The sequence below is a fragment of the Macaca fascicularis genome, chromosome 17 (assembly GCF_037993035.2).
Source record: "Macaca fascicularis isolate 582-1 chromosome 17, T2T-MFA8v1.1".
Taxonomy (NCBI): Eukaryota; Metazoa; Chordata; class Mammalia; order Primates; family Cercopithecidae; genus Macaca; species Macaca fascicularis.
The window spans coordinates 11,338,372-11,361,610 of NC_088391.1; positions in this window are offsets into that span (position 1 = coordinate 11,338,372).

Sequence of the window (23,239 nt, forward strand, 5' to 3'; positions counted from 1 at the left end):
TCTCAGACTACCACCAATGTTCCCTTGAGGCCCAAGCCCTCTTAAGTCAGCTTGTTGTGAACGCTGCCTGGCCTGTGACTCACCCTTTAGGGCACTGGAGTTCCCTCTGGCCGAGGGCAGGTCCAGAAAAGCTGTTCCAGAGTCAAGTCCTGGAATCAGGGGCCCCAAGAACCCTCTTGATGCTCTACCCCACTGTGGCTGTGTTGGTACCTAAGGTGCAAGACAAAGTCTCCTTTACTTTTCCCTCTGCTTTTCTCAAGCAGGTGTTTTGCCCCATAACCACCACAGCTGGTAATGTGCTGAGTCTCACCTGAAACCAGCAAGTCTCAGAGGCTCACCAAGGACCATGATGTAGTACCTGGGCAGTGGATTCCCTTCTGGCCCAGAGAGGCTCTGTGGAGCCTTCTGTTCCACCATCTTGCTCCACCATCCTCAATTTATAGGAAAGTTTTAAAATTATGTGTTTCAGTGCTCTAGGACAGTGATTTTCAAAATTACCATAGCTTTGAAATGACTTTCACAAGAAAAGTTTTATGTGGAAGCCCCATAATAAAATAGATGAAAAACGAATCCCCTCTGGAAACTGAGGGGGCAGGTACCCTCAGCATTCTAATTAGAATTTAAGGTGAATGTGTCTGCTGTCAGGTAGGCAGGTAGAGTAGAAGATGGGGATCTGAGAAGAATGGGAGGAGTTTAGAACAAGAGAGGGTACTAGAGATAGTCAAAGAATTGTCTGACAAGATTCCCACTTTTTCTTCATTTTTCTGACATTTTGTTTACCTTTGATGGTAACATAAATAACTCAAATATATGAACTATTTCAAATACACATTTTCAGAGTTAAAAAATTTTAGCTGGGTGCAGTGACTCACACCTGTAATCCCAGCACTTTGGGAGGCCGAGGCGGGCGGATCACTTGAGGCCAGGAGTCCGATACTAGCCTAGCCTAGCCAACGTGGCAAAATCCCATCTCTACTAAAAATACAGAAATAGCCAGCAGTGGTGGCACATGCTTGTAATCCCAGAGCTCAGTAGGTGGAGGTTGCAGTGAGCCGAGATCACACTACTGCACTCCAGCCTGGGCAACAGAGCAAGACTCTGTCTCCAAAAAAAAAAAAAAAAAAAACACCTTTTTGCAGAGCACATAAACCATACAATGAACTAACTAAGCAGAAAGATATCTTTGCAAAAATTACATCAGTGAGAAAATTATGACAGTGAAGGAGAGCTCAGTTAACCCAGCCCCCATCTTGCCTTTTCCTTATTTATTCCTGGGCTTTTGGGCCAACCCGACTTTGAGAGACATTCAGACTATAGTTTAATAGACCTCCCCCAAAACTCAACCACTTTATAAAGCTAATGTAAGGCCATCAAGCTAGGGGAGGAGAGGAGCCTGATTCTGCTAACGTGTAGGCGTAGACTGCCAGCCATTCCTGTGGATAACACCACTATTGTAGATTAGCCTTTTGAGATCTCTTTACAGGGTGGTTTGTTTAATGTCTGACACCCATGGCTCCACCCAACCCACCAACCCTGCTCTTGTGGCCCCAGCCAGAAGTGATTCAGCGTGCAGGAGAACAGTTTCCAACCGCTATGATTTCATCTTCACCCCAACCAATTAGCAGCAAGCCTAGCTCCCCCTAATACTTCCCCGAAACTGTCTCTGAAAAACTCTGAACCTAGGAGCTTTGGAGGAGATGATTTGAGTGCTAACTCTGTCTCCCACAAGGTGTGGCTGGCTTCGTGTTAAACTCTTTATTTACTACAATGTCATCGTCTTTATTTGTGCAGTGAGCAGGAAGAAAACCTTGGGTGGTTACAGCAGTAGAAGATCCATTTTATAGATGAGGCAATATAGCTACGATTGAGTTGAAATATTTTTAGAAATATTTGCAAATAATTATGCAAGTAGTAAATTGTATTCATAATTGATTTCATAAACCTGCCTTAACTAGAATTATTTAGTTCATATGTACTATTGAAGTTTAAATTCACTGAATAAAAGAGTAAAAAGTAGCATTTGCTAAGATTATGAAATATCTTTATAACTATTCCCTTTACCCATCTCTGAGATGATTCTGATTGCAAAGTCATTTGTGTTGCATCCAGAGTTTATCCCGCAAAACTTGCCCTAATATCCCCTCAGGAGGTATTCAGTTTTCCTTTTCTGTGACATATATGGTGTTTTATTTTACTTTAGACTCAGATAAAACCGAAGCCACTCTTGGATGTGGATTCCTTCTTTCATTGTGCTCCACAGGAAGCCTTGCTGGAATGAAGTGTTGATTAGGGAAGTACATGAGATAAGGAACCAATTATTCCTATGCAAACTACTTAAATACAGTGATTTTTGTTCACACAAGGAGGATCAAAAGAGTATGAGCCATCTGGAATCTAGAGAATTGAAGAAACGCATTAGTTACAACTAACAGGAAAAAGGAGAGGAGAAAGCTCTTGACTCTTAAAAGTAGTGACTTTAAAATAACTTGTTTGGGAATCCAATCCTGCTCTACAAATTCTGAAGGAAGATAATTTCTGCAGTGGCCACATGATGAGTTCTGTGGACTCCCCCTCAAAAGCAAAACAAACAAACAAACATCCATAACTGTTAAAAATGTGTTAAAAAAACCCCCACTTAAACTCTGAAAATTGTCATAAAGTCATACAGAAAACAAATATTTATTCAAGAAAATCTATTACATTTACTTTTTCAAGAATAATGAGAGTCTGCAGCACTTGAGTCACAACTTCCTTCTTTCTCTCCCCGCCAGCTCATTGTGATGGGATCTCCACTCTGGGTGGGTGTGGCCAAGAAGACACTAAATCCCCAGTTAAAGCTGCTACCAACCCCCAGGAGAAGTAGGCCACTGGCACTTATCATCCCCTCAGTTTCATATTATAGAGGCTAACTTCCAAGTGAGTCCTACAGAAAGAGTGGGACTCCCTTCTGCCACACAGCCCCACTTGTAGGGTTGATGGTCTACCCCAGGTGTATCAGACTGAGAATACCGGGGCCCAATTGCTCTCACCCAGCTTGCTCCTAAGGTGGAGGTTCCACACTGGGAGAGACAAGCCAAGAAGCCCAGAGGCTACCACCTCGTCTAGCATCCTGCACATAAAGCAGGTCTGTCACTCCAAGGGAAGCCGACCACGGTCCTTGAACCCAGCTCTGGAGCAGTGGCTCAGAGATTTTGCCCAGGGGCAGAGGCAGCCTATAAATAACAGAAAGCTCTAAAGCTCTTTATAAAGGAATTGTCTTTATTTAGAAGAAGTGGGGAAGTGCAAGCCTAAAGGTGCTCTCACAAAAGCAATGGACATTTCAGTGATAAGCACTTAAGGGGAGCTATTACCTCCTTGAGAGCTTTGAGCTAAACTCTAGGTTTGTTTGCCAGAGAGAACCACAAAAAACGATAGTTAAGAAAATATCTCCAGGGATTGGAGCAAACCTCAAAGACCGGAGTCAAAAATTATTTCTGTAAAGAGGCTTACCTAAACTGGATAAGATGGCATGTTGCAGGGCTTTGTTGGAAACAAAAGAGAAATAAGCTGACGATTAGTGAAGCCTAACATCTGGTTGTGATAACAACAGAGGCAGACAGCCTCTGGGAAAGCCTCACAGTAAGAAACAGTAAAAAGCACTGCGGAAATCACTGTCCACCCAGGTGACTATGTGCAAGTCCAATGCGGTGCCCTCTGAGAAATAAAATCAGAGACTTCCTAACTATTAGGGAAAACAGACCATGAAAATAGTCCAGTCAAGTCATTAAACAAAGAAGCAAACAATAACAATAAGCCTCTGGTAGGAGATCAGAATCCAGAATTACCACAATAAATATCATTTTAAATAGCTAGTTTTCAGCAACAATAAAAAATTATGAGTCATGCAAAGAAACAGGAAAGTGTGACTCATGCACAGGGGAAAAAAGAAAAAAGAAAAAATCAGGCAACAGAAACTGTGAGATAGCAAGATATACTTAACAAATTTTGAAAAGTTAACTCATTTGTTAAATAAAGTTAATGACTTCAAAGTAGCCATTATAAATACGTTAACAGAGCTAAAGGGAAATCATGCTTTAAAAAGAATAGAAAGGTATAATGACATTGTCTTGTCAAATAGAGAATATCAAAAATATAACTTATTTAAAAATTAAAATTTCAGAATACAAAAGCACAAAGTGAAATAAAAAAATTACTAAAAGGGATCAACAGAAGATTTGAAATGGCAGATGAAAGAATCAACAAACTTAAAGACAGATCAATAGAAATTATGCAAGACAAAGAGCAGAAAGAGAAAAAAAGAATGAAGAAAATTGAACAGAACTTCAGAGAAATGTGAAACAGCATTAAGGAAACCAATACATGTGTAATGGAAGTACCAGACAGAGAGGCAAAGGAAAAGGTTCAGAAAAAAAAGTACTCAAATAACATTATTAATGTAGCCTTTGTCAAAAATCTCAATAAAAGACAGAGAGAAATAACCCCAAAAGCAGACAGTAAAATAAAAAATAGACAAATGGGATTATATCAAACTAAAAATCTTTTGCACAGCAAAGAAAACAGTCCATGGAATGAAGAGACAACCTAAAGACTGGAAGAAAGTACTTGCAAACCATACATCTGATAAGGAGTAAATATCCAAAAGATATAAGGAACTTAATTCAATAACAAGAAAAAAAATATACTGATTTAAAAATCAGCAAAAGGACGTGAATAGGTATTTCTCAAATGAAAACATATGAATAGCCAATGGGCACATGAGAAAATGTTTAACATCACTATCATAAGGGAAATGCAAATTCAAGCCACAATGAGATATCACCTCATACCTATTAGACTGGTTATTATAAAAACGAAAAAGGCCGGGCGCGGTGGCTCAAGCCTGTAATCCCAACACTTTGGGAGGCCGAGACGGGTGGATCACGAGATCGAGACCATCCTGGCAAACACGGTGAAACCCCGTCTCTACTAAAAAATACAAAAAATTAGCCAGGTGAGGTGGCGGCGCCTGTAGTCCCAGCTACTCGGGAGGCTGAGGCAGGAGAATGGCGTGAACCCAGGAGGCGGAGCTTGCAGTGAGCTGTGATTTGGCCACTGCACTCCAGCCTGGGCGACAGAGCGAGACTCACGATTTGTTCAAACATACCTTCTCCCAGAAGCCTCCCCAGACCACCCTGTGTAAATAGCCATCCCCCCTGCGCCCCACCACCACCAGGATTCCTGGTCCTCTTTACCATACTGTACTTTAGTACTTATCACTCCTTACAAACTGTGGTGAGCACTGGAAAGCTCTTCCCCAGCTGCTGAGAGGGCTGCCACCCATAGTGGGCAGCTGTCATTCTCTTCAGGCATCGTGTCCACTGAAGAGAGCTGCCTCCACCAAGGCTGAGCAGTTTTTGAGAATGCATTCAGTAACTGGTCTAAGTGGCCATATAAATGCCCCGTCCCCTTGCCCAACTCAGGGCACTCTGAAAGACCATCACAGCTTCAGAGAGCCCCACAGGGTAGGCTATTGTATCTGCTTCCCAGCTTAAATGATCCCCAAGAACACTTCGTCACACATTTCCCCTGCACAAATCTGTTTCATCTGCAAAGCTACATGTTCTACTGACTTGTTGTATGTATTGCCTTTCCCCTCCCACGATAATATAAGCTCCCCAAAGGAAGGACATTCTCTTCACTGATGTATCCAAAACACCTTCACAGTGCCTGGCATATACTGGACACTCAACAAAGATTTGTCAAATGAATACTGAAGTATTAGATCTTTTCATCCATCGAGAAAATTCTGAAACAAAAAATTGAATAAAATCTTTAATTTTACAGATATAAAATGTTATTCATTGAAATACATTTCCTGTCTTGTATTAATCCTATAACACAGAGGCAGGAATATATGTAGACTTGTAGACCTTAGTTTCTCTTCAATTTATGTGGGGGTAAGATCATTAAAAAATTATGGTGATACTGCCAGCTTTTTTTTTTAAGAGACTCTACACATCCATTTTCATATATGTATTCAATTTCTTATTTTATATATCTTTTTCTTGGACCAAAATGTGAACAGTTTTATTATTTATAGCTTTTAAAATTGTCAGCATGATCTACAATTTCTTCATATACTTCCAGAATATTTCCTACTTTACTGGTTTCCCAGTTATACATTTACTATTTTTTATTTCCTTTTCTTTCTTCTAGTCTTCTTACAATGCATGGCATGAATTTTGATACCGTACTCTGGTCAGAGGTCATTGAAAACATGCTCCTGAAACACCAGGATATCCTCAAAATACTAATGTCACTGTTATTTATAACACATGTCAAGAGATGGGTTTTGATTTTTGCTAATGCTACTCTCACAATGGGATTTTGTTTGTTACACTACCCTTTCATGAAGAAAAACTAAAGAAACTGGGAGATCAAGATAGATAGGTAGGCCGGGCACAGTGGCTCACGCCTGTAATCCCAGCACTTTGGGAGGCCGAGGAGGGCAGATCATGAGGTCAGGATATCGAGACCATCCTGGCTAACACGGTGAAACCCCGTCTCTACTAAAAATACAAAAAATTAGCCAGGTGTGATGGCGGGAGCCTGTAGTCCCAGCTACTTGGGAGGCTGAGGCAGGAGAATGGTAAGAACCCAGGAGGCGGAGCTTGCAGTGAGCAAAGATCGTGCCACTGCACTCTAGCCTGGGCCACAGAGCGAGACTCTGTCTCAAAAAAAAAAAAAAGAAAAAAAAAAAGATAGGTAGATAGATGTATTCTAGTTTATTACATATAATTGTCTAGTTATATATATATATATATATGCATTCTAGTTTTCTATCTAAATTCTCTATATACATAAAGAGAGAATGACTCTTTATATACATGACCAGAGGTCAAGATCCTGGAGAGAATGGAAACATCTTGAGGAATAGCCCTATACTCCTTAACAATTTTCCACGCAAGGTGTCTGTGGCCTTAGGGAGTCTAGCCCACAGACATGAAGGACACAAGGCCCTTGACAATTCACAATCTGCTTAAAACTCAGAGCCTGAGAAGGCCAGCAGAAATCAACAGCATGGCAGCCGGGGAGCAGAGCAGAACTTTCAGCTCTTGTATGGTGCTGAGGAGACAAAGTTGTGTTTAGGGTAACCATGCTTGCCAAGATTTGAGGGGCTTGAATTCAGAGAGAAAGGAGCACATTAAAGTGACTTTGATCTCTGGATTCAGATTTTCTTACACTTCAGGGGGCCAGAGGTTGAGAAACCGTAAAGAAAGCAGCGCCTAAGAGTCTGGGAAGCTGATCGGGCTTTTGAAGCTGACAATGCTGAGAAGGCAACACTTAAAGAGATCAGAGCCCACCAAAGTTGAGGAGTCTAGCAGGAAACCTCAGACTTCTAGGACTCCACAGTGCAGTTACTCAGAGGAAGGTCAAATCAAACCAAGACAATGTCTCATAAACAGCGACCTGTAACTTCAAATCTGCTGAACAGAATGGGCTGCCACAACTCCAGTTGCCTGCCAGAAGAAAAAGAGACTACCTGGAAGAACACAGTACCATCCAAAGCCCTGAGTTACCTGATAATTCTCTACATACCACCAAATTCTTTGCATTCCGTAAAAAATAACATACCAAGCATCCCAGAAGACAGAAATAAAGAGCAAAAACCAAAAGGTGGGAAGGGGGGGACAGGTATAAAATAGACCCAAAGATAATCAAGATATTGAAGTTATCCAATGTGGATGTCAAAATAACTGCACTTAGTATGTTAAAAAAAGGTGGATGACCAGATGGAAAGTTTCTTCTGAGAACTGGAGTATTTAATGAAGAATCAATGACAAGATTAGAATGGAAAAAGCCAACATACTGACTGAAGAGCAGATGGGCAGATGGCACACAGCAGAGAAGAGGCCTAGTTTACTGGAACATATACAAACCCTAAGGATAAAGACACCAAAGGACAGAAACAGAAGAGCCACATGAGACATGGTGGAAAATTTAACAGACATGAATCAAAGTCCCCAAATAAAGGACAGAGAGAATAGGAGAAAAAGCTCTGTCACCCAGGCTGGAGTGCGATGGCACGATCTCGGCTCACTGTAAACCTCTGCCTCCCAGGTTCAAGCGATTCTCCCGTCTCAACCTCCCAAGTAGCTAGGACTACAGGCACACACTACCATGACCAGCTACTTTTTGTATTTTTGTAGAGATGGGGTTTTGCCAATGTTGGCCAGGCTGGTCTTGAGAACTTCTGACCTCAGGTGATCTGCCCCACCTCGGCCTCCCAAAGTGCTGGGATTACAGACGTGAGCCACCATACCAGGCCAGATGCAATATTTAAAAGCATGATGTTTAAGAATTTAACAAAACAGGCCAGGCACGGTGGCACACACCGGTAATCCCAGCACTTTGGGAAGCCGAGAGGGGCAGACCGCCTGAAGTCAGGAGTTTGAGACCAGTCTGGCCAACATGGTGAAACTCTGTCTCTACTAAAAATACAAAAAAAATTCTGAGAGTGGTGGTATGCACCTGTAATCCCAGCTACTCGAGAGACTGAGCCAGAAGAATCGCTTGAAGCCGGGAGACAGAGGTTGAGCCGAGACCGTGCCATTGCACTCCAGCCTGGGTGACAGAGTAAGACTCCATCTCAAAAAAGAAAAAAAAAAAATTTTACAAAACTGATAAACGATAACAAGTCACAGATTCAAGACTTTCACTGAACCCTGAACAGAGGAAAATCAAATAAATGCACATACATTTGAAAAAATTGTAAATGTACTTTCCCTTGGATTCAGCAATTCCATGTCTCAGAAGAATCCTACAGATACACAGCACATATAAGACATTGACACTGCATGTGAAGGATATTCGTTACTACACTGTTAAATGTAAACAAAAATCTAAATAACAATTAATGGTAGGTAGCATTAATAAGTTTTGATACATCCTCTCTCCCCCATCTTCTCCAATTACACTAATTTTTAAATAATTCCTTTAAACAACGTGTTTACTGGGACATGAATCTTGCGTTTCTTCTGATTCTCTTTACTCTTTCTTGGGTGACTTACTGTGGTAGAGTGGGTCACCCTCCAATTTTGGATTTGGATAAAATACCAGACTATGCTACATATACCTGGTCTCCTGAATGACTGCTGAGGGACCAGATGACACCACTTAGAAGTGCAAAGATATTTGAGGGTGAAGCTTAGCTAATAGGAAACAGGGACAGGAGAGAAATAAGCAGATAATGTGGCCTCCTTTCCCTCCATTGTGGACTACACATTGAGATATGTTTCCTCCTTGAAATGCTTCTGGAGAAGCCTCCTGTGTTAAGTGAGCTAAGTGCCCTGCTATGTCTCTTCATGACTTGTTGTGAGGAAGGAGGCCGCGTGGTAGCGCATCACATCATGTTGCGTCACACCTTGCCTTGCCTCACCTCCCTCTTCCCTCACATCGCCCTGGGCTTGTGCCTCTCAAATAAAGTGTTAGCACTCAATTCTTGCATCAGGCTCTACTTTCTAGAGGGTGTGAACTAAGGCAATGACATTTTTTAGGCCATACAATGGAATACTGTGAAGTCAACTTAAATAGTTCTGTATGTACTGAAATTGAATGCATACATCTGCCTGTAGAAAGTTACATTGATGGATGGATAAATAGATGATAGATAGATAGATAGATAGATAAAATAAGGCAAGGCAAAGAATAGTGTGTCTCTAATGATACCATTTGTGCAGCAAAAATAAACATTTCTTGTTTATTGGACTATATTTCAAAGGATACACACTAAGTTATAATTATTGGGTAACTGTGTAGAAGACAGTCATTTTTCTTATATACCATTACAAAATCTTTGAATTTTGTAGTTACACTGGTTATTATCTACTCAATAAAATTACGTAAGAAAAAAAGTGAACAATGACCATAAAACAAGATTTAGCAAAAGAGGGTGATACATAGAAACATTTGTTATGTTTTTACCCCCCAAAAAATGAAGATTTCTTACTTAACGACTGATAAAAGTAAAAGGGGTAAGCAGGATCAGATGCTACCATGTCTTAAAAATCATGTTAAAGCTGTTGGAATTTATTCTATGAGCAATTAGAAGCCATATTAGTCCATTGAATGGCTTTAGCTTGGGAAGATAACTCTCACTGTGGTTGCACGGTGATGGACTAGATGGGAAAAATGTGGAGGCAGATCAATTAGCAGTTGTTGCAATAATCCAGGATTCCCACACTTTGCATTAGGCTCTGACTAGAGAAGATGGGTGGTAAACTAGTGATTTTAAATTTTATGTTTTACGTAATTCTCAGAGCCATCACATAACTGTCAAAAACAGCCTATTATCTAGATCATACATCTTACTTTCTGGCAAAACAGCATCCCTGTGTTCCCAGCAACCTTTTTATTCCATCACAGACAGGCCAGTCATATTTCAGAAAGATTTTTTCTTTCAGCTAATTATAACCTATAACATTGATCCTTATGATGAATTTCCCAGAATCACTCTACCATTACAACACAGTTTGAAAAGCTAAATGCTCTCATCTTTGTCCAAGGAACATACAAGTAATCTGATTTCTGTGCACTATAGCTTGTCTCCCAGGAAACCACCACAGTCAAGGAAAATATTGATTGAGATGTTACCTTACGAAGTTAAAATACAAGAGTCAGAGACACTGAACTAAGATAAGACTATGTATTCATAAATGAATACTCTCAATGCTGGAAGCTTGCTTGCCTTTGCATGTAAGTATCTTTATTTCCTCCCTCCTATGGTCTTTAGCTTTGTATTCTCCTGGTTCCCCCAGAGAAGAAATCCCTTGCTGAAGAAATGAAAGTTCTTAAAGGAAGGCCTGTGAAACCAAGTTTCTTTCATTTAAGAAACAAAAAATAGTGCTAAAATAATATGGAAGCCATGTATTCACTAGTGATGCGACCAGTGAAAAAGAGGACTATGTTAGAATATCGGCTAGCAATGTTTTTAAATGTTATGAGTAAATATATTTGCTCTCCAAGATATGTTACAAAGGCTTAGGCTAATAAATATCTTTGAATTTATTTTATTTTTAATTTTTTTAATTTTTTTTTTTTGAGATGGAGTCTCGCTCTGTTGCCCAGGCTGGAGTGCAGTGGCACAATCTCGGCTCACTGCAACCTCCAACTACCGAGTTCAAGCATTCTCCTGCCTCAGCTTCCCAAGTAGCTGGGATTACAAGCCTGCCACCACGCCTGGCTAATATTTTTTGTATTTTTAGTAGAGATAGAGTTTCACCATGTTGTCCAGGCTGGTCACGAACTCCTGACCTCAAGTGATCCACCCGTCTTGGCCTCTCAAAGTGCTGGGATTACAAGTATGAGCCATCACCCCTGGACTATCTCTGAATTTATATAAGGCTGATCAGGCAGTTCTCTCTCTCTCAGATTTTAGGGAAAGGCCTTACCCAGAAACACAACAAAGTGACAGGAAACTAAGAAAGTATAATGGGACTTACGTGTACCAGATTAACACAGACTCATGATTTAACACTTCTAATTCGGAACAGGTTTTTTGACTTTTTTGTGTGTGATTTTCTTCTAAAAGATAATATTTCCTTTTGTGTTTTTTAAAAATTCATATTAGTTACATTTACATTAACTATAGTAATATACAAATCTCAAAGTATCTCTGGCCCTAAGATAGGAAGTCCCAAACAGAAATATTGTTCTTTTCTAAGCATCGATTTAGGGACTTGGGATCCTTTTAATCTTGTGGCATGGCTGTCTTCAGCACGTGGCTTCCTAGGCTGCTATGCTTGACTGCAGGAAGAGCAAGGCAGTTGCCAGGAAGATTTTTATCATCCGTTCCTAGAAGTGGTTCATACCACTTCTGCTCACATCCCATTGTCTGGGACCCAGTTGCTCCGCAATAGCAAGGGTGAGGGGACACAGAGTCTACCTATTGGTTCAAAAATTGGTTCGTTAAACTGTTAGCCACTCACCATCATGGTCTTTCATTGTTTTGAAATTTTTAGTAAATGTGTTTGTTGTCCTTCAATAGAAAAGGAGTCTTCATATGTAGTGTTAAAAAGGAGGGAATAAAAATGAACAACAATGCTCTTTTTGTGCCAGTGGACAATATTTTAAAAGTTTGCAATCAAGAGAAGCAGTATAGGCCAGGCATGGTGGCTCACACCTGTAATACCAGCACTTTGGGAGGGCGAGGTGGGCCGATTGTCTGAGCTCAGGAGTTCAAGATCACCCTGGGCAACGTAGTGAAACGACATCTCCACTAAAATGCAAAAAAATTAGCTGGGTGTGTTGGTGCACACCTGTAATCCCAGTCACTTGGGAAGTTGAGGTAGGAGAATTGCTTGAGTCCGGGAGGCAAAGGTTGCAGTGAGCCAAGATCGTGCCACTGTACTACAGCCTGGGAGATAAAGCAAGACTCTGTCTGAAATGAGAGAGAGAGAGAGAACGCAGCATAATCCTTAAGAATAGACAATGAAACTAAGCCATGAGTTTGTATTATTATGTGCTTTAACAAATCAAATTTGAAGAGCAATTCTCAGAATTGTTGACTTTACGCAGGGCATGTTAAGGATACCAGCTCCTAATGCAAATGTTCAGTATGTTTTCTCAGTAAAAAACACCTGATAGGCAAAAGAACACAGTAAGTTTTACATGAACATTGTATAAGCTATGCTACAATGTAAATGGAACATAGGCTGTAACTACAAGGAATTTTATAAGCAAATTCCACGTATCAATGAAATGTTAAGGAGAGCCAAACAGGGGAAGTATAATTAAAGAAAGCTGTAGATAACCTGATACTTGTAACTTATTTCAGATAAACAACAAATAATGTTTAGTATTCATGTATGCCAAGCAATATTTTACTTGTATTTCAATATACATATGCATAGGCAGTTAAAATAATTAAAATTTAACTAGGTATCCTGCATTTTTACTTATTAAATCTGGCACCCCTACCTAGCAGCAAGGAATCCCTCCTGTCTTTAACTTCCACAATTTATCTTTACCACTCTAATGATTTACCAGTGTTTATCTGTCATCAAACTCCTGAGAGCTAGCATGGTATAGTGGTTAACAGCAAACACTGGGAGCCAAACCGCCTGAGTTCAAGTCCTAATTGTTCAACTTTCTAAACGTTTCAACTCTCTCAAGTGACTTAACCTCCCTGGTCTCCCCTTCTCTATTTCTGAGGTAACAATAATAGCACCCACCTCAGAGGATTGACAGGCAAGTTAAAGGGGCTAGCAATTACAACACACTTGGAACACTGCATTGTTCATAGTGTATACCATACAAAGCATCCTACTCCGCATTCTTCAGTCCAGAGTCAAGATTGTAAGTCCTGCAAATACAGAGGGTTTGCCTTATTTTTTTTTAATCCTCCATAATACCGTGCTTGTATTACAGGCTGAAGAATGTTCCTTAAAGGAATCAATGAAGATATCACAACTGATCATTGCCTTGACTTCTCTCCTGGATGCAATCCATGAAATAGCCTAGATGGACGCCTCGATAGAAGCTTTGGAAACACTTTTTGTCAGCCTTAGGAAACATCCAGGTAAATGGGAAAAGGTATGGGTCCACAGAAGGGCAAATGTGTAAATGAAAGTACCTGAAGTGAATGAAAGGCTAAGTGCTGTTTTAGATGAATTTTAGAAAACAATCATAAATTCGGAAAAGTACTGGGAAGAGCTGCCAGAGTTGTCAGGTCTCTGCTATTCTTTCCAATAGGGCTCAGCCAAAGCAAAAGAGGTAACGACAAACTAGTAAACAAAGGTTAACTGTCCAGGCTGTTCAGTCTGGTTTGCAATGAAATCCTTGCCCATAGTTCATGGAAGCCAATTCGGGCTGAAGGAGGATTTAAGGAAAGGGAAGTGTCCAGATGAACTGGAAGATTGCCCAGGGCAGTGGTTCTCAAACTTTTCAAGCATTAGAACCACCCGGAGGGCTGGTGAAAGTGCAGACTCCCGATGCCCAGCCTCTGATTTGGTGGCTCTGGAATGGAGCCTGAGAATTTGAGTTTCTAGCAAGTACCCAGGTGACGTGAGCGCTGGCAGTCATGGGACCACCCTGTGAGAGCCACTGGCCTAGAGGAAGAAATTGGGGGGGTCACAAAGACCCCACAAACACAAAACAGTTTTCCTTTCCTCCCAGCTTTCATTTGCTAATTTATTTGGGGTCCTATTCACAAGGTGAAGCTACTTATTAGTGGCTATTTGTCTATTTAAGGAATGATTTTGCCTCTGCAGTGATTAAACTTTCAAATGACATTTCCCCACATGTAAACCAGTTAGTTTAGCCTGCTGTAGAAGGGTGAAAGACTTCTATGGAACACGGTATTTTAAGTTAAACTCTTCTATAAATGGAGTGAGAAAATTTAAACTGGTAGCACTTTTTGGGACCATATGTGGTAAACCAAAAACCAAAACATAACCACTGAGGCTTTGGCCAAGCCAACACAACTCCTGGTTTTCCATCTCTAACCGTGTAGTGGTCAGTATGGAAGGCTGCACAGTTCTTCGCTGAGATGGATCCTGTACTGACAGTGGTGACTGGGAGGCTGCAGCGAGGCCGGGACTTTGTACCGCAACCTCTTAAATGTGGGCCCCCTGCTTGCCCTCTTTTTCCTTTTGGCCTCCAAATATAACCAATCACTCAGTGCTCTAACTCAAGTCCTATCCCTCTTTCTTACTACAGGCCAAGAGCAATGAAAACCTGGACCAAGTTAAGTTAGCATTTTAACGACATGCTTAACTTTGGAGAGTATTCTTAGTTATATATTTTCATGGTCTGCATTATACCCAGTACAAAAACATCTCCATCTTTCTCATTCTTACCAAATTCGGGACCTGTAATGCTACCGACCTCTCTTACACAAACACACTTCTCTGTTTTTTAAATAAACATCCAGGCACCTAAGCTTGACTTACATATATGTAGATACTCTGTTGAGATTGAACCTCTTTATATCTGCATAGCTTCACCAGCAGAACTGACAGCTGGCATTACCCTGTGTCAGCAGAATTTAACTCTGTTATAGGAATTTTTGTCCAGGAAGATAAAGCTATAAAATAATGCCAGGCGTGGGGGCTCAAGCCTGTAATCCCAGCACTTTGGGAAGCCGAGGCAGGAGGATCACGGGGTCAGGAGTTTGTGACCAACATGATGAAACCCTGTCTCTACTAAAAATATAAAAATTAGACAGGCGTGGTGACGCGTGCCTGCAATCCCAGCTACTCAGGAGGCTAAGGCAGGAGAATCGCTTGAACTGGGGAGGCGGAGGTTGTAGTGAACTGAGATGGCGCTCCAGCCTGGGCGAGAGAGTGAGACTCTGTCTCAAAAGGAAAAAAAAAGCTATAAAATAATAATTAAACATGACTTTTTTCCAACAAATGACTGCAAACCAGTTGGTCCTGGGCTAGCAGCTTGTTTAGCAAACAATAGGGAACTTATCAAGATTAACTTCAAGGCCCTATCATTGCTGTGTACTCTAATGCCAAATGATTGTTATCTTGAACTTTGCCCAATCTCAATCAGTTTCCTACTGTGAATGACCCACCCTAAATGACATTAGCTGGACCTCCAATCCTATTAATATCCTCCTCTAACTTTCCTGCTCCAAGATGCAGTAGGATGTCAAGATGGCTTTCTCTCTTATGGCAATAGGTCTAATAAACCCACCCTAGCACAGGGCAATAGGTTTTCTGGTGGTCTTGTGGGGAGTTAATCATGGATACTATCCATCTAGTACATATGCTATCCATAAGACTTGTAATATTAAAACATTGAGATCACTCTTCCTCAACACAATCTTTTTCCTCTCCCTGTGTTAAAATGGCATTTTAGATGACCAAGTTAACAGCCAGACAGTACTATTATCACCCAGCAGTCTTGAAAAATGTCGTAAGAATTTTGTAAAACTGTATATGCCCCTACAAATTTTTAATTCGTATCTAAAACTTTCATAAGTCACAAAAATATGATGTCTAGCATCTTTTAAAAATGATGTTTTAAAATAAAACTGTTATATCACTGTTATAGTCTTCTGTTGGATGTATTACACTGAATAAAATCCCATAATCACTTATCTTTGATTTTTTTAAACTACATAAACAGTATTTAACATACATTTTATATAGTTACTTTCACACTTTGAACTAGTATTTCCATTCCATTTTTCTCACATACTTTTATCTTAATGCAATATAATTTATGACTAAAAACTTTTTATTTTTCACTTTTATCTTGGGTTCAGAGGGTACATGTGCAGGTTTGTTACACTGGTATATTGCAAGATGCTGAGATTTGAGGTATGATTGATTTCATCACCCAGGTAGTGAGCATAGTAACCAAAGGTAGCTTTTTAGCCCTTGTCCCCTCCTATTCTTCCCCTCGAATTGTCCCCATTTCTGTTGTTCTTATCTTTGTGTCCATGTGTAGCCAATGTTTAGCTCCCACTTATAAGTGAGAACATGCAGTATTTGCTTTCTGTTCCTATAATTTGCTTAGGATAATGATTGCCAGCTGTAGCCATGTTGCTGCAAAGGATATGATTTTGTTCTTTTTTATGACTGCATAGCATTCCATGGTGTATATGTACCACATTTTCTTTATCCAATCCACCACTGATGGGCACCTATGTTGACTCCATGTCTTTGCTCTTGTGAATAGTGCTGCAATGAATATATGAATGCATGTGTCTTTTTTGTAGAACCATCTATTTTCCTTTGGGTATATACTCAATAGTGGAGTTGCTAAGTCAAATGGTATGGTTCTGTTATGAGTTCTTTGAGAAATCTCCACATTGCTTTCTACAGTGGTTGAACTAATTTACATTCCCACCAACAGAATATAAGCATTCCCTTTTCCCTGCAGCCTTACTAGCATCTATTATTTTTTGACTTTTAGTAATAGCCATTCTGACTGGTATGAAATGGTATCTCATTGTGGTTTTGATTTGCATTTCTTTGATGATTAGTGATGTTGAGTATTTTTTCATGTTTGTTGGCCTCTTGTATGTCTTTTGTGAAGTGTCTATTCATGTTCTTTGCCTACTTTTTAGGGGGGCTGTTTTTTACTTGTTTACTTTTTTACATTCCTTATAAATTAGACATTGTTGGATATGAGACATTATCAGATGCATAATTTGTGTATATTTCCTCCCACTCTTAGGGTGTCTGTTTACCATGTTGGTAGTTTCTTTTGCGGTGCAGAAACTCTTTAAACTCTTTAGTTTAATTAGGTTCCATCTGTCACTTTTTGTTTCTGTTGCAATTGCTTTTGAGGTCTTAGCCATAAGTTCTTTGCCAAGGCCAATGTTCAGAATAGTATTCCCTAGATTTTCTTCTAGGATTTTTATAGTTTGAGGTCTGACATCTAAATCTTTGATTCATCTTGAGTTAATTTTTTTATATGGTGAAAGCAGGGTTCCTGTTTTATTCTTCTGCATATGGTTTGTCAGTTATCTCAGCACCATTTATTGAATAGGGAGTTCTCCATTCCTTATTTTTCTTGATTTTGTCAAAAATCAGATGACTGTAGGTATGCAGTTATATTTCTGGTTTCTCTATTCTGTTCCATTGATCTGTTTGTCTGTTTTTACACCAGCACCATGCTTTTTTGGTTACTGTAGCCTTATGGTATAGTTTGAAGTCAGGTAATGTGATGCCTCTAGCTTTGTTATTTTTTGCTTAGGATTGCCTTGGCTATTTGGGCTTTTTTGGGTTCCATATGAATTTTAGAGTAACTTTTTTTTCTAATTCCATTTAAAAAAATGACCTTGGTAGTTTGATAGGAGTAGCATTGAATCTGTAGACTACCTTGAGCAGCATGGCCATATTAATGATATTGATCCTTCCAATCCATGAGCATGGTATTTTTTTTTTTATTTGTTTCTGCCATTTATAATTCCTTTCGGCAGTGTTTTGTAGTTCTCCTCGTAGAGATCTTTCACCTCCTTAGCTACAAATATTCCTAAGTATTTTATTTTTGGCTATTGTAAATGGGATTGGGTTATTGATTTGGCTGTCTGCTTAAATGTTAGTGGTATATAGAAATGCTATTAACTTTTGTATTAATACATTGATTTTGTAACCTGACACTTTAATAATGCAGTCATTTGGGAGTAGCTAGAAATGTCATCTTCAGCAGGGTCATTGTAAGTTTTAACTTAGGTGGTAAGTGGGGCGTGAGGACTTAAACCATTGTCATTTTGTCATTATATTAATTTTGCTTCATTTCGTAATCACAGCTTATTAATGCCTGGACTTAGAGTTATTCTAAGAAAATGAGTTTCATCAAAAATGGAAATATGTTTTTGTTTCTTGGAAATGTAAGAATTCTCAGGGGGATCAGCACCATCCTGAGGAAGGCATCTACCTTTCTCTCAATGAGAAAAGTTCTAATTTTAATAGTTTTGTATACCGAGTCTTTACATAAGATTTCACTTGGAAGGAGGGTTAGTTCTACTTCTATTTCGTTTAAAGAAAAGAACATGAGTTTTTGGAATCAGGCCTCTATGTCTAACCTTAGGGAAGTTATCTTAACTCTTTTGACCCTTGGTTATCTGTAAAATGGAAACAGTTATACATCTCCTTCAGTGCTGTCATTTTTAGTTGTTTTATAAAGTTTAACAAATAATAAGAGCAGAAGTAAATTTAAAATATCCCCTCTTAGGTATAGATTATTGTATTAGTCTCTTTGCATTGCTATAAATAAATACCTCAGGCTGAGAAATTTATAGAGAAAATAGGCTTATTTGGCTCACAGTTCTGCAGGCTGTACAGAAAGCATGGCACCAGCATCTGCTTCTGGTGAGGCCTCAGGAAGCTTAAATGGCAGAAGGCAAAGGGGAACCAGCATGTCACATGGCAAGAGAGGGGGCAAGAGAGGGAGCAAGAGAGATGCCAGGCTATTTTAAACGACCAGCTGTCACACAAACTAAGAGCAAGAACTCACCCATCACTAAGGTAATGGCACTAAGCTGTTCATGAGGTAGTCACCCCCATAATCATCAGACCATATCCCACTAGGCACCACTTCCAACGCTGGGGTTCACATTTCAACATGAAATGGAGGGGACAGAACATCCAAACCATATCAGTTAACAATTATGAAGCTATTTTACATGTATCTAGGGTTAAACAAATAAGTAAATCTATTGAAGATAATAAGAGTCAGATTTATCACTGTAAGAGAAAAAAGTTACAAACCCTGTAGAAGTATCAATGTGAACACATGGTTTAATAGATGGATGGATGGATACAGATGTATATTTTTACATGGTTTAGTATTCATACATTTATTCCACAGCTCTGTCTGCTGAGACACTCAAAAAGCAGTGACACTCCAGCAGCAATGAACACATCTAGTGCACAGATCTTGATTTCTGAATATGATTCTTCAATAAAAAGAACTGGGGTGCCTTGTAGAAGTGGTTCATTCCAGCGCTGAGGCAGGGGCTATTCCAGATAGGCCTAGAGAATCTTGTGGTGCCAGAAAATAAAGTACTAAAAGAAGAAAATTGGGGTAGAGGATTTGGCATATCAAAGGAACAGAAGAGCTAGCCTGAAAGAGCCATCTATAGCCAAATCTGGAACAATTTGAGTAACAAAATAAATAACAATAGTACTGGATTGAAACCCAAAGAATAAAATGAATATTAATCAAATGGACATAAATAAGTGATTGTATAAGAAAATAAAAGGGAGAGAAAAGACAACTCTTTCTTTTTTTTGAGAGGGATTCTTGCTCTGTCACCCAGGCTGGAGTGCAGTGGTGTGCTCTCGGCTCACTGCAAGCTCCGCCTCCAGGATTCACACCATTCTCCTGCCTCAGCCTCCTGAGTAGCTGGGACTATAGGCACCTGTTACCACGACCACCTAACTTTTTTGTATTTTTAGTTGATACAGGGTTTCACCGTGTTAGCCAGGAGGGTGGTCTCGATCTCCTGACCTCGTGATCTGCCTGCCTCAGCCTCCCAGAGTGCTGGGATTACAGGCGTGAGCCACTGCACCCAGTCAAGAAAACTCTTTGTGTGTCTGTGTGCATGTGTGTATGTGTTTTGGAATGGAGTCTCACTCTGTTGCCCAGGCTGGAGTGCAGTGGCGTGATCTCGGCTCACTGCAAGCCCTGCCTCCCGAGTTCATGCCATTCTCCTGACTCCGCCTCCCCAGCAGCTGGAACTATAGGCGCCCACCACCACATCCAGCTAATTTTTGTATTTTCAGTAGAGACAGGGTTTCACCATGTTAGCCAGGATGGTCTTGATCTCCTGATCTTGTGATCTGCCTGCCTCAGCCTCCCGAAGTGCTGGGACTACAGGTGTGAGCCACTGCACCCGGCCAGAAAACTCTTTCTTAAGGAAGCATTCCCATTACTAAATGTAGAAGGAATGATAGGTATAGAAATTCACCATTAGGCCAGACGCCATGGCTCACGCCTGTAATCCCAGCACTTTGGGAGGCCCAGTGGGCAGATCACCTGAGGTCGGGAGTAAGAGACCAGCCTGACCAACATGGTCTCTACTAAAAATACAAAATTAGCTGAACGTGGTGGTGCGTGCCTGTAATCCCAGCTAGTCGGGAGGCTGATGCAAGAGAATCGCTTGAACCTGTGAGGCAGAGGTTGTGGTGAGCTGAAATCTCCCCATTGCACTCCAGCCTGGGCAACAAGAGCAAAACTCTGTCTCAAAAAAAAAAAAAAAAAAAAAAAAAAAAAAAGAAAAGAAAGAAATTCACAATTAGAACATAGAAGAAATAATTTCTGCAGGCAAGATATGCTAATGGATGCTAAAATTAATGGGCACAAGTTTAAAAAGAAAGGATATTTGCATAGTGTCAAAGTATCTCCCCTCAAATATTTATTCATTATAAATGGAAAAGTAGTAATTTTACAGTGGAGAAACCTGAAAAACACCATCTTGACCAAATTATTCTGGGGTGTTTAAAAATGAGTGGGAGTGTGTTTGTCTTAGTTTGTGGTGGGGTGGTGAATATTTTCAATATTTAGTTAAAAAATGCCAAGGATGCAATATGTTCTACAGCAAGTGGAACAGCAATGCATGATAAATTGTACCACACTTTGCACATCTGAGAACTGTGCAATCATGTAAGATGGGACCCTTATGGAAGTGAAAAGGCTTTTTATAGTCTTTAGTTATCTAAGCTTACTCTGTTTTATATAAAAACAATGCATTTTTGCATGATGTTAAAATTCATTGAATTCAACTGCTACATAGATAAGGAAAGATTGTACTTTGTTTACTAATCAAGAGTTGTTTGTTTCAGAAAATCATATCACTGATGGTAATTTTGAGTGCTTGTAAAACATTGGTCTATGGTCATTCTATGTTTAAGTGCAAGTATACAAGCACTTCAAGTCTTCTAGTATAGCTGGTTCCTGAGCATTTATATGTGGAATTACATACTCTCTGATTATAAAGTACCTACCTTCATTTCTCATTATATCACGATTAGGTATTATATTGAATTTGTTGAATACACACGTTGGCAGATTATCATCTCTGGGAATTTCAGTTCAGAATTACAGAAAAGGGCTAAAAATATTTTTGAGAGCAGTTTGATTAACAAATAGTCCTGGGTCAACTGGATATACAAACGCAAAAGAGTGAATTTGGATCCCTACCTCATACTATATACAAAAAACAACTCAGAATGGATCAACACCTAAAAGTTAAAACTATAAAAATCCTAAAACATGCATGGGGTAAATCTTTGTGACCTTGGATTTGGCAATGGATTCTTAGATATGAAACCAAAAGCATAATCAATGAAAGAAAGAAAATAGATAAGTTTGACTTATCAAAATTAAAAAATATTGTACATTAAATGACATTATCAAGAAAGTTAAAAAAACGTACAGAATGGGAGAAAATAGTTGCCTATATCTCTGATAAGGTTTTAGTATCTAGAACATGTGAAGTACTCCTGCAACTAAACAACAAAAAAATCAACACCACCAATAAAAAGTGGACAAAGAACTCAAGTGGACATTTCTTCAAAGATACACAGGTGAACAAGCATGTGAAAAAAAGTGCTCAATATTATTAATCCAGAAAATTCATATCAAAACCACAATGACGTAGCATTTCAAACCTATTAGGATGGCTATTTTCCATTTTTAAATTGCAGTAAAATGCACACAGCATAAAATTTACCATCTAACCATTTTAACAGTTCAGTGTTATTAAGTGCCATTCATATTATTGTACAACTGTCACCACCATCCATCTCCAGGACTCTTTTCATCTTCCAAAACTGAAACTTTATATCCGTTAATAATAACACTTCAATCCCCCTCCCCCTCAGCCCCTGCAACCACTATTCTACTTATGTCTCTATAAATTTGACTACTCTAGGTACCTCAAATAAGTGGAATCAGACTGTATTTGACTTTTTGCGATTGGCTTATTTCACGTAATGTAGTACCTTTGTGGTTCATGTATCTTGGTAGCATGTGTCAAAATGTTCTTCCTTTTAAAGGCTGAATAATATCCCATAGGATGTATAGACTCCATTTTCCTTACTCTTTTATTCATCAGTGAATACTTTGGTGGCTTCCACCTTTTAACTGTTGTGAATAATACTGCTATAAACATGGGTGTATGCATATTTCTTTGAGACTATACTTTTATATACCTAGAAGTGGAACTACCAAATTATATAATTTTTTGAGGAACCACCAAACTTTTCCACAGTGGCTGCACCATTACATATTCCCACTAACAATGTAGAAGTATTTCAATTTTTTCACATCCTCACAAGCACTTGTTATTTTCTGCTTTTTTCTTTGAGAGTAGCTTTCTTTCCATTTATTAATGTTTTATTTCTTTCAGCAAATTTTGTAGTTTTCATTTTACAAGTCTTTCACTTCCTTGATGAAGTTAATTCCTAAGTATTTCCTCATGGGTGTGAGGTGGTATCTCCCAATAGTTTTGATTTGCATTTCCCTAATTAGTTCTCATGTCAGAGTTGCCCTTTTTCATTATAGGGTGTGATACAGAGATTACAAACACTGGCTACGGGTTACAAGATACGGGTTAAAATATTGTACATGTAAGGCAATCCATAAAACTTCATGATTCAGAAACAAATCAGCAAAAGCTTATGATTTAGAAACAAGCCAGTGTCCTTTTCATTATGAGTAGATTACATATTAAAAAGAATGTCAACAGATTGAGCTACTCATGATAAGATTTGAGAGATTCACAATAAAATTC